This window comes from Poromitra crassiceps (assembly GCF_964638095.1).
Source record: "Poromitra crassiceps genome assembly, chromosome: 1".
Taxonomy (NCBI): domain Eukaryota; kingdom Metazoa; phylum Chordata; class Actinopteri; order Beryciformes; family Melamphaidae; genus Poromitra; species Poromitra crassiceps.
Window position 1 is genome coordinate 7,208,656 of NC_139623.1, and position 11,661 is coordinate 7,220,316.

The window sequence follows — 11,661 nt, forward strand, 5'->3', positions numbered from 1 at the left end:
CTTACAGTAACATTTCCGTGGATCGTATATATGCCGAATTGAAGAGTGGCATCTGGTGATACATTTTACGTAGGCCTACCTCTGTATAATCAAGAACCGTTAAATTAATGTGATGTTTTTCATAGTGAGACAATGACGATCACGTACTATGTGCAAAAGAGTGCCAAACGGGGCTAGTGTTGCATCAGCCTATATTGAGACATATAGCCTAACTTTTGTGGGGAGAAATAAATTGAAAACTAGTCAGATATGACTTGAATGGCACTTGTAAAATCATCCACAGTTAGGGGTGCACCGATCGATCGGCAAGCAATCTGTATCGGCCGATTTTGACCTCAAATATGCGATCGGCCATTTTTATATATATATATATATATATATTTTTTTTTAATACAAAAAAACCCTATCACTAATCAGGCTCTCCAACGATATAAAATACAATGCCAATTGGTATTATTAAAGGGGAGAGATAATCGACCTAAAATAACGTTTCCAAACTTTCTTTGAGGAGTTTATATATCGGTGATCGGTGATCGGTAATCGGTGATCGGTCGATGATCGGTTGGGCAGATATTTCCCATAGGCGATCGGCGGCAAAAAACGTGATCGGTGCACCCCTATCCACAGTGTAATGTTAGTGCGACGGTGCGATCACTATTTTGACTACCGGCTTTTGAGCGATGTAAAAAAGGCAGGGAACAGTGGAATCGTCGGAATGCATCGGAAACTTCACAGGGAGACATGTGCGTTATGGAGTAGTGGAGAGAAAAGTGTTTGACAGAGATCTCATGTCGTGGATGCAGTGTATGGAGACCTGTGCGCACGTTTTCGGTATACTGCCCAATTCTGTTCTTCAGGCTCTCCTCCGCACCGCACCCCACCGCCCACTCTACTTGGCAGAAAAAAACGGACCATTTCCAGCTGTTTCTAAACAGAGACCCCTCATGCCTAGAACGGTAAAACCGGAAAATATCCTGCTCTGGCTAGCCGGACATGATCCAGACTTCATGTTTAGAAGTGGCTTGACTGACTGACCGCCCCCAGCCTTTGGTCAGCTGTTTTAACTAGCCTGTGATTGAGTGGCTTCATTAGGTGCCCATTTATCTTCTCCCTGTATCACAACCCTGAAAGACTGGTGACACGCTCAACACGCCCACGCAGAGCCTCCACAATGAACACGCACACATGCACAACCACTTAGCGAGATCACAGATCACAAAGTAATGCACCATAGAATAACACACCATAGTGACATAATAGTGAAAGATAATAACAAAGATAATAATAATAATAATGATAATAATAATGATAATAATAATAATAATAATAATAATAATAATAATAATAATAATAATAATACAACCACATGGCAAATAACAAACCGTGAGAAAAGGAAAAAAGAAAAGTAGCCTCCCTCCCACCCACCCACCACATACACACACACACACTCACACACAACCCCCCCTGCTTCAAAAAGGACATACAATGCAAAGCATAGGAAACAATGGAAAGCATCAATCAAGCATCAGTCAGTATGATGGCAGACTATATAAGAAAAGAAAAGGGGACTAGCAATATGTAAAAACTTATACAAAAAAGTTGTAAAAAGTGAACAATAAAAAATCTAATAAGTAAAACGTTTTAAAGCAGGACTAAACCCCCAAAAACTTTTGTTCAGCTTTTAACCAATATATATGGCTTTTGGGGTGGTGTGTGAAGATTTCTGGTCAAAATTCCCACATTTGAGACCACATTTATAATATTCTACAATCTTTATCATTTTCAGCTGCATAAGTGCCCTCTATGGGTTCAAACCTGCTTTCTTTTGAACCTCAAAAATGGCCAAAATGTGGTACAACCGGACGTCACGGTGAAGATAGTAATTCCCCTACTCCCCCACTCCCCCAGTACCCTTTCCTCCCAACTCCAAGCCTATAAAAGCTACTGCTCTGGCCCTAGTGGACTGTGGGAGTTTGACGTTTTGAGAGAGATAGAAAGAGACAGAGACAGACAGAGACAGACAGAGACAGACAGAGACAGACAGAGACAGACAGAGACAGAGAGACGAAGTTAGCTAGTAGATTGTGCTGTTAGTTTATATTAGTTTATTGTTTCTGTTCTATTTAGTAAGTTAGTGATTTTAGACAGTTGTTAGGTTAGATTTCCTCCATAGTAGTAGTAGTTTAGTGTAGTAGTAGATAGCTCTTTGTTACAGACACAGTGATCCAAGTTGGGACCAATTCACTCACTGCGACTGTCCCAGCGCGGTATCGGCCGATGTTAGTCATTTTTTAATATACTGGTATCGGTCCGATGAACAATTTAACAGCAATGATAGTGTAGTATCGGTTATGTGTATCGGCCAAAATATATATTGAGAGGAAACAATGCGGTAAATCTATGATTCATGGGCTCTTCCAAATGTTTTGGAAATAAAGAAAGACATTACAGTTTCAAATTCTGAAAGTGCTTTTCAGTAGGTATGCACAAAATTTGATTATGATAGCAACTTGTTTTTATACAGATCATATTGACATCGTCATATGGTAAATCCGTTATCGGCCAAAACTCTCCCTCTTTCGCCAGACAGCATTCTCTCTGCAGCTGCACTGTTCCAGAATGGCACCAGTCCTCTCTCGCACAGTGCTACCCCTGTCCTGTCCTGTCCTGTCCTGGACGGGTCACCTGTGCCTCCTTTGAGGGTCTGGCATGCGACTGTGTTGAAGTGTAACGCTGCCTGATCAAAATAGCAGGCCAGGTCAACTCATGACGTCACGTCGTCACATACACAGAAACCCTCTAAAACAAGCTACAACAAACACACAACAAACAGCTCTCTGCATTTGATCTGCTGGGAGAGCAGAGATGAGAATCTGTCTCCTCCCCCCCCCCCCACCCACTGTCTCCTCCCCCACCACCACCATTCGCCCTTTCTCCCTGACGTCCCCGCCCCGCTGAGCAGGTGTATTAAATGAGGTGACTATTGCGGCAGGATGGGGCCGCACCTCAAAGTGTCGTCTGTGAAGAGGGCTTTTCTCCAGCTCCTTCTCTCTTCTCTTTTATCCCTGCTGCCATTATGCCGTGTCTCCTTTACGTTCTCTCTAGCTTCCCCTTTATCCCGCCATCTCTCTGTCCTCTTTTTCAAATGAAATGGCCTCTCTATCTCCCCCTGTGCATCTCTCTCTCTCTCTGTGTGTCTAGTAGGGATGGGCAACGAATTTTGAATATTCGAATAATCGTTTTTATTATCAAGATCGACTTTTATTATTGAAAGTCGAATTATTATTTATAAAAAAAAAAATTTACCCGCGCCTGTCTCTTTAAGAATGACTCCGTTTGTTCAATGTGACGTTGCCGTAGGAGCTGCGCAGCTCTGGTGCGCAGATTTGACCATTTCCATTTGCAGTCCATCTAGAAATGTAGTAGAAATGGTCTTAAACTGTCTATATTACAGCAACACTCAGCCACAAGGAAAAGCTTTCAAGGCTTGTTACTGCATGAAGAAAAGCTGATATTCTGTCTACTGTTCCCTGAGCCATCTCGGCGCTACGCTAATGCTAGCGTTGCTAATGGCTAACGTAGGTCTGGCTGCCTATTGACAATAAGAGTGCCAAAGTCACCCCCTCTCCCTGTCCATGGGATTTCATCCGCCGTTCATTTTTCCATAGACCTTGCATAAAATGCTTATATTTCTTTTTTTACTTTGTCAAACCAAGCGATTCAACTATACTTCAGGGGAGACCATGTGCAATTCGACTCGCCAAAAAATAAAAAATAAAAATGGGTGGGCGAATTTCGACTAAAAGTCGACTTTGGCCCGGCGACTTTCGACCAAGTGTTCTTGCTAGAAATGCCCATCCCTAGTGTCTAGGGGCCATGTCTCTCATCCACACCTGCCTGTCTATCTCCCCCCTGTGCATCTCTCTCTCTCTCAGTCTATTGTCTATTTGGCCATACGTGTATAATTATGCTGTCTCACTTATGTAATTAGCGCAAAAATAAATGGCTGCCTTACCCCCCCCCCCCGCTCCCCCTCCCGTTGCAGAGGCACTGAGAAAACAAATTATGGAGAGAACAATAGGTACAAATGGCTTCTGCACCAAAGCACATGATGGATGCGGCCTGGGTACCCTGCATCTCATCCCTTCTCTCGCAAGCTTGCTCTCTTTTGCTCTGCCTCGCTTCTCCATTATCTCCCACTCTATACGTCTCTGTTTTGGAAAGTGGAGAGAGGACTTGAGGAGTCGTATCACTGTACGGCTGTATCATATGTCTTCCCTTCTTGGCACTGACACTATATTCACACTGACATCATATTAGGCAAGGTCCTCCTTCCACCTCTCTCTCTCTCTTCTCTCTCTTCTCTCTCTCTCTCTCCCCCTGCTGTTGTCTCCACTGCATGGCGCTCTCTCCTCCTCTATCCCCCAGAGCTTTCAATACACCACAACTGCAAAAGCAAAACGCCTGGGACTTTCTAAAGCAAACAGGCGGCAGCATCCTGCGCCGTAGCCCCATCTGTGGCTAGTCTGAGCAGGGAACAATCAGTCCCTCTCCTCCTCCTCCTCCTCTGCCTCCTTCTCTCTCCAGGCCCTTGGGATCCGCGCGGCGCGAGGAGGATGCCTCCGTCAGACGGGTGTGCAATGTGCTGGAACAATGGTTGGACTGCTTCCTCCAGGAGGGGGTTAGGTTCGCCCCGGCCGGGGCTTGGGAGGCACTTAGCCATGTGCTCCCCTGCCCTCCTCGCTGCAGCTTCAGAAGGAATGTTGCGGGATCAGGAAAGGCCTAAGGTGTTTCACTATAGATACATTACGATCATCGAGAAGCTTTGGGAAGAGGATCCCCTGACACACACACACACACACACACACACACACACACACACACACACACACACACACACACACACACACACACACACACACACACACACACACACACACACACACACACACACACACACACTTTCTGTGTCCAAATGTATACCTGAAATCTAATGCTTAGCCTGAGATCTAATGCTTAGCCTGAGGTTCTGAAATATCCCCGGCGTCTATTACTCCTCCTCAGACTTTCAGGCAGTTTCACCTTTTGTGTCTCACCTCTGCCATGCTGCAAGAAAAACAGCGGGTTTGGTTTACACACCAATACAAGCATATCCATTACCTGTAATGCTATAGGCTCCTGGCAGTAAATCCCTTTGACCATTCCCTTTCTTTCTGAGAGAGACACACCTCACCCTCCTACCGGCTCCACCACCACCCACCTTGACCACCCCCCCACACCTCGCTGTTCCACACGTCTCCAAACAGCTCGATAACATTAACATGTTTTGCCATTGAGGGAGCCACAGTTAAAAGCCCGATCGATAAGCGTTGACGGACACCCCTCAGTTGATAGCAAATTGGCTGCCTTTTTCTCGCGGTCTCCCGTGGTGAGATTCTAAACCCTGTGCAAAATTCCCCACGGGAAGAATTGAAATAAAAGACGTTGCTACAGTTTCTTCAACCCCTTCACCCAGCCTCCTGCAACAACACAGAGCAGCACCCCTTCACCAAGGCTCCTGCAACAACACAGAGCAGTACCCCTTCACCCAGCCTCCTGCAACAACACAGATCAGTACCCCTTCACCCAGCCTCCTGCAACAACACAGAGCAGCACCCCTTCACCAAGGCTCCTGCAACAACACAGATCAGTACCCCTGCACCCAGCCTCCTGCAACAACACAGATCAGTACCCCTTCACCCAGCCTCCTGCAACAACACAGAGCAGCACCCCTTCACCCAGCCTCCTGCAACAACACAGATCAGTACCCCTTCACCCAGCCTCCTGCAACAACACAGAGCAGTACCCCTTCACCCAGCCTAATGCAACAACACAGATCAGTACCCCTTCACCCAGCCTCCTGCAACAACACAGAGCAGTACCCCTTCACCCAGCCTCCTGCAACAACACAGAGCAGTACCCCTTCACCCAGCCTCCTGCAACAACACAGAGCAGTACCCCTTCACTCAGCCCCCTGCAACAACACAGATCAGTAGCCCTTCACCCAGCCTAATGCAACAACACAGATCAGTAGCCCTTCACCAAGCCTAATGCAACAACACAGATCAGTACCCCTGCACCCAGCCTAATGCAACAACACAGAGCAGTATCCCTTCACCCAGCCTAATGCAACAACACAGATCAGTACCACTGCACCCAGCCTAATGCAACAACACAGATCAGTACCCCTGCACCCAGCCTCCTGCAACAACACAGATCAGTACCCCTTCACCCAGCCTCCTGCAACAACACAGAGCAGCACCCCTTCACCAAGGCTCCTGCAACAACACAGATCAGTACCCCTGCACCCAGCCTCCTGCAACAACACAGATCAGTACCCCTTCACCCAGCCTCCTGCAACAACACAGAGCAGCACCCCTTCACCCAGCCTCCTGCAACAACACAGATCAGTACCCCTTCACCCAGCCTCCTGCAACAACACAGAGCAGTACCCCTTCACCCAGCCTAATGCAACAACACAGATCAGTACCCCTTCACCCAGCCTCCTGCAACAACACAGAGCAGTACCCCTTCACTCAGCCCCCTGCAACAACACAGATCAGTAGCCCTTCACCCAGCCTAATGCAACAACACAGATCAGTAGCCCTTCACCAAGCCTAATGCAACAACACAGATCAGTACCCCTGCACCCAGCCTGATGCAACAACACAGAGCAGTATCCCTTCACCCAGCCTAATGCAACAACACAGATCAGTATCCCTGCACCCAGCCTCCTGCAACAACACAGATCAGTACCCCTGCACCCAGCCTCCTGCAACAACACAGATCAGTACCCCTTCACCCAGCCTAATGCAACAACACAGATCAGTACCCCTTCACCAAGGCTCCTGCAACAACACAGATCAGTACCCCTTCACCCAGCCTAATGCAACAACACAGATCAGTACCCCTTCACCCAGCCTCCTGCAACAACACAGAGCAGCACCCCTTCACCAAGGCTCCTGCAACAACACAGATCAGTACCCCTTCACCCAGCCTCCTGCAACAACACAGAGCAGCACCCCTTCACCAAGGCTCCTGCAACAAGACAGATCAGTACCCCTGCACCCAGCCTCCTGCAACAACACAGAGCAGTACCCCTTCACCCAGCCTCCTGCAACAACACAAATCAGTACCCCTTCACCCAGCCTCCTGCAACAACACAGAGCAGTACCCCTTCACCCAGCCTCCTGCAACAACACAGAGCAGTACCCCTTCACCAAGCCTCCTGCAACAGCACAGAGCAGAGACCGAGCCGGGCTTCCCCGCAGCCAACCCACTCTTTTGGTTAATGGTTGAGTCACTAACACAATATTAGCCGTGGCGTTCCAGGCAGTGTGAACTGACAGAAAGAAGAAAGATGAAAGGAAAGAATAAAGATGGGGATCTGGTCCTCAGGAGGGTATCTGAGTATTTCCTCCCAAAACACCATGTGCTGATCCCACCGCTAAACAAGTGGGCAGCAGGCAGGCAATCCCCTGTTTCCTTGAGTGCGTTTTAGTTGGTTAAGGAGATGACATGTCCTAAGAGCTGTTTTAGTTGGTGAAGGAGATGACGGGCCCTATCTTCGCAAAAGCGGTAATTTAGTGTTTGTGCTCATTTCACGCCGCGCGCAATGCAAATTGGGGTGGGCACAAGCGCATGCCTGTTATAATTGTACTGGGCATAGGCGTGCCACATGCCAAAAGCAGGCGTTTCAGCGCTAAAATGTGGGGATAGATGGCATTATCCTATCGTCAGCAGCGCACAATTACTTTGCGCTAAGAGCTTTGAAAAGCACCTCTTATCCGCTAAAACACTCGCTGCGCTTGAGCGCACCATAATCTCCACGCAGCACAGCGCAGAAACGTCACGCCAGGACATCACATTCTGCTGCTAAAATTGGGTAACCAGCAGATTATTCTGTGAGGCAATCAACTATAATTCACTGAGAAACCTTTATGACATTGCAAGGAGGGGTTATGGTAAATTAATTGAGAAAACTTGTACATTGTAGCCTACACTCTTAGAAGTAGAAGAGCCTCGAGGAACCTTTTGGGGTTCCTCACCCCTATTGCAAGTATACTATTGCAAGTATACTTGTAATAGGCTATTTACCTTCACCTGCTATAACCCGGAGGGTCGTTGGCATCACAGCCGATCTGTCACAAGCTCTCTCCATCTCTCTCTGTCCTCGGTATGAGTCGAGTTTTATTTGAGTCCACTGTAAATCCTCCAATCTTTTCTTTTGTCTCCGCCGTTTACCCGCTGCAAACACGTTTATATTGTCCCACCCCAGTCAACAAAATAACCTGAATTGCATCAAAACTCAGATGTTTTTAACAGGTATATGATGTGATGGTGTCGTTATGAGATAGGGATAATATATACAGTCAGTAGGTCTACACCTATCCAAATTACGCATGGGGAGAATTACAGCATGCCTCACGCAAACTGTACAGGGACTGCGCGACGGGAATCTGATTGATGTAACGCCCAGGCATTGCCACGCCACACCTGTGAATAATTCTTGTCCTAAGAGCTGTTTTAGTTGGTTATGGAGATGACATGTCCTAAGAGCTGGAGTGTCATTAATTAGACAGTTGGACTTTGACTAATCGCCCCAGAAAGGGCACATATAGCCCTGAAGATGCCAACCACTCATCTCTGCTGATCATTCTCTGCCCCAGTGTGTGCCCTTGACCTCTGTGTGTATGTGTGTGTGCGCGTATGACGTGCGTGCGTGTTTGTGTGTGTGTGTATGTGTGTGTGTATGTGTGTGTGCGCATGCGTGTGCGCGCGCGTGTCTGTGTGTGTGTGTGTGTACACATGTGCGTGTGTGTGAGTAACACTAGTTAAGGCCGTCACTTTGTTGTGCTCCCCATGAGTCACGTGTGGAAGATGTGCATACAACCCCCAAATGGCCACTTAATAGTTCTTCCATTCACTAAGGGCCATCTTCCATTCACTAAGGGCCATTGACAATTGCATTAATATTGTGAGAGTAAAAAGAGCAGTCAAATAAATAAACATCTCCAGTTGAATAAATGTTGTCTGATTGTAACACCCCCCCCCCCCCCCTGAGTTCCTTCTCAGCTGGCAGAATCCTCCTCCAACAGAGCTATCTTTAATACAAGGTTAAGGAACACGTGGCTGCTGGAGATAACACACAAACAGATATTGCTGCAACGCAGAAGATACATTTCAATTTGCTGTTGCTTTCTGTGTCTCGGCAGGAGATATGAAATTCTTGTCTTGCAGGGCAAGAATTGATTGGAAAATAAAAATGAATGTGTGATCTAGTATGTCTGCCATTTTTCTGTTCTATGTTGCTTTCTTGGCTTAGGGTCTTTTGAAACGGTGATACATCTCTCTAGAAGGATGTGACACGCGCATTTTTGGGCAGAGGGAAAAATGCAATCGCAGTCTTTCTTAAAATAGCTGCCTCTGTATAAAACGTGACTCTTTCCCTCTGGGTGCTGTTTTAATGATTTGCACGGAATTAATCTGGCTTTCTGCCTCTCTCTATTATTTCCACTCACAGTGTTTGTGGAGGGGCAGGATAAAAGAGTCAACAAGTTAGCTCTGTCCCCACTGCAGTGTGAACGCTGACGATACAGCCTGAAGCCGTGGAACTGGGGAAGAGCACTCCAGGCAATGGCAGGAAGCTAGCTGACACGGCCCCTCCATTGTCCTAGTCCTTTGTCACTTCCTCGCCAGATCCTGCACCCGCCCCAGAGGAAGAGAAGGTAAGTGAGGATGTGCAGAGACACAGACAAGGAGAAAGGGATGGGGGGGGGGGGGGGGGGGGGGGTTAAAGATAATAGTGGAAGTTTACACAGTTTGCTACCTGACCATATTTGGCCTTTCCTGTGTTGAGCCGTGCCATCGCACACATCCAGTTAAGTTGCTAACAGCTGATAACAAAGCCGATGGACACAATGCCAAGTTCTTTCTCTGTGTTTCCCCGCATGGCAAAGCTGATTAGAGACCTAACATTATGAAGACCCATTGTTTCCTTTCTCCCTCCTGTCTCTCCTTCCACACAGAGCAAGTGTGTGTGTGTGTGTGTGTGTGTGTGTGTGTGTGTGTGTGTGTGTGCGTGTGTGTGTGTGTGCGTGTGTGTGTGTGTGTGTGTGTGTGTGTGTGTGTGTGTGTGTGTGTCTCCCTGCCTGTCTTTAGCACCAGATGGTTTGTGAAAGCGAAAATGTAGAAACTTTCTACAAAAACAAACAAAAAAATAAAAAAACGACAAAAATAATAAATAATCAAATTGGCTTTCAGTGCATTTGTTTGGCTGGAACGAGAAGAACAACTCAAATGCACTTGGCTAAAGGTTTACAATATCTTTAACTGAACAAATCCCGGGGATTGTTGTTATACAGTATATCACTTCTTTCTGCCATTAAAAAAACCCTGACCTTTAAGTTTGATTTGTGGCCACGAGTGAGCGGAGAAAAGCCGGAGATAACATTCAACACAACTCATCCATTACACACAGCAAACAGAGACAGAGAATCAAAGTAGGCCAAAATGCGTCTATATCTTTGCCATGAGTATGTCTCCTAAATAATGCAAGACACTTCTGTTCAAGACTCAGCTGCCTTCACATTCTGCTGCGTCGGCACTATTGTGCACCCCGTGTCTAACACTGCTCATCGGCTGGCTGGGGCTCTCGCCTCCAAACTTTCGCTCTCCCACACCTCCTCTCTCCTCAAGGTATCTCTATCACAGAGGCTCTCTCTCTCACCTCCTCTCTCCTCAGTGTCTCTCTATCACAGAGGCTCTCTCTCCCACCTCCTCTCTCCTCAAAGTCTCTCTATAGGCTCTCTCTCTCACACCTCCTCTCTCCTCAATGTCTCTCTATCACAGAGGCTCTCTCTCTCACACCTCCTCTCTCCTCAATGTCTCTCTATCACAGAGGCTCTCTCTCTCCCAGCTCCTCTCTCCTCAATGTCTCTCTATCACAGAGGCTCTCTCTCTCCCACCTCCTCTCTCCTCAATGTCTCTCTATCACAGAGGCTCTCTCTCTCCCAGCTCCTCTCTCCTCAATGTCTCTCTATCACAGAGGCTCTCTCTCTCGCACCTCCTCTCTCGTCAATGTCTCTCTATCACAGAGGCTCTCTCTCTCCCACCTCCTCTCTCCTCAATGTCTCTCTATCACAGAGGCTCTCTCTCTCCCACCTCCTCTCTCCTCAGTGTCTCTCTATCACAGAGGCTCTCTCTCTCCCACCTCCTCTCTCCTCAGTGTCTCTTTATCACAGAGGCTCTCTCTCTCCCAGCTCCTCTCTCCTCAATGTCTCTCTATCACAGAGGCTCTCTCTCCCACCTCCTCTCTCCTCAATGTCTCTCTCTTTATCACAGAGGCATACAGAAGGTAAGAGAGAGACAAGACATTCATATAGGGCGCGAAAAGGGAGAAAGCAATAAAAGTGAATAGATAGTATTATAGAGAGGACGTGTGTGTGTGTGTGTGTGTGTGTGTGTGTGTGTGTGTGTGTGTGTGTGTGTGTGTGTGTGTGTGTGTGTGTGTGTGTGTGTGTGTGTGTGTGTACGTACGTGCATGCGTGTGACAGAAAGAAAGAGATATAACAGAGAGAAAAGGTTAATGATGCTGGATGGTATTCCCCAGTGTTTTTCCGC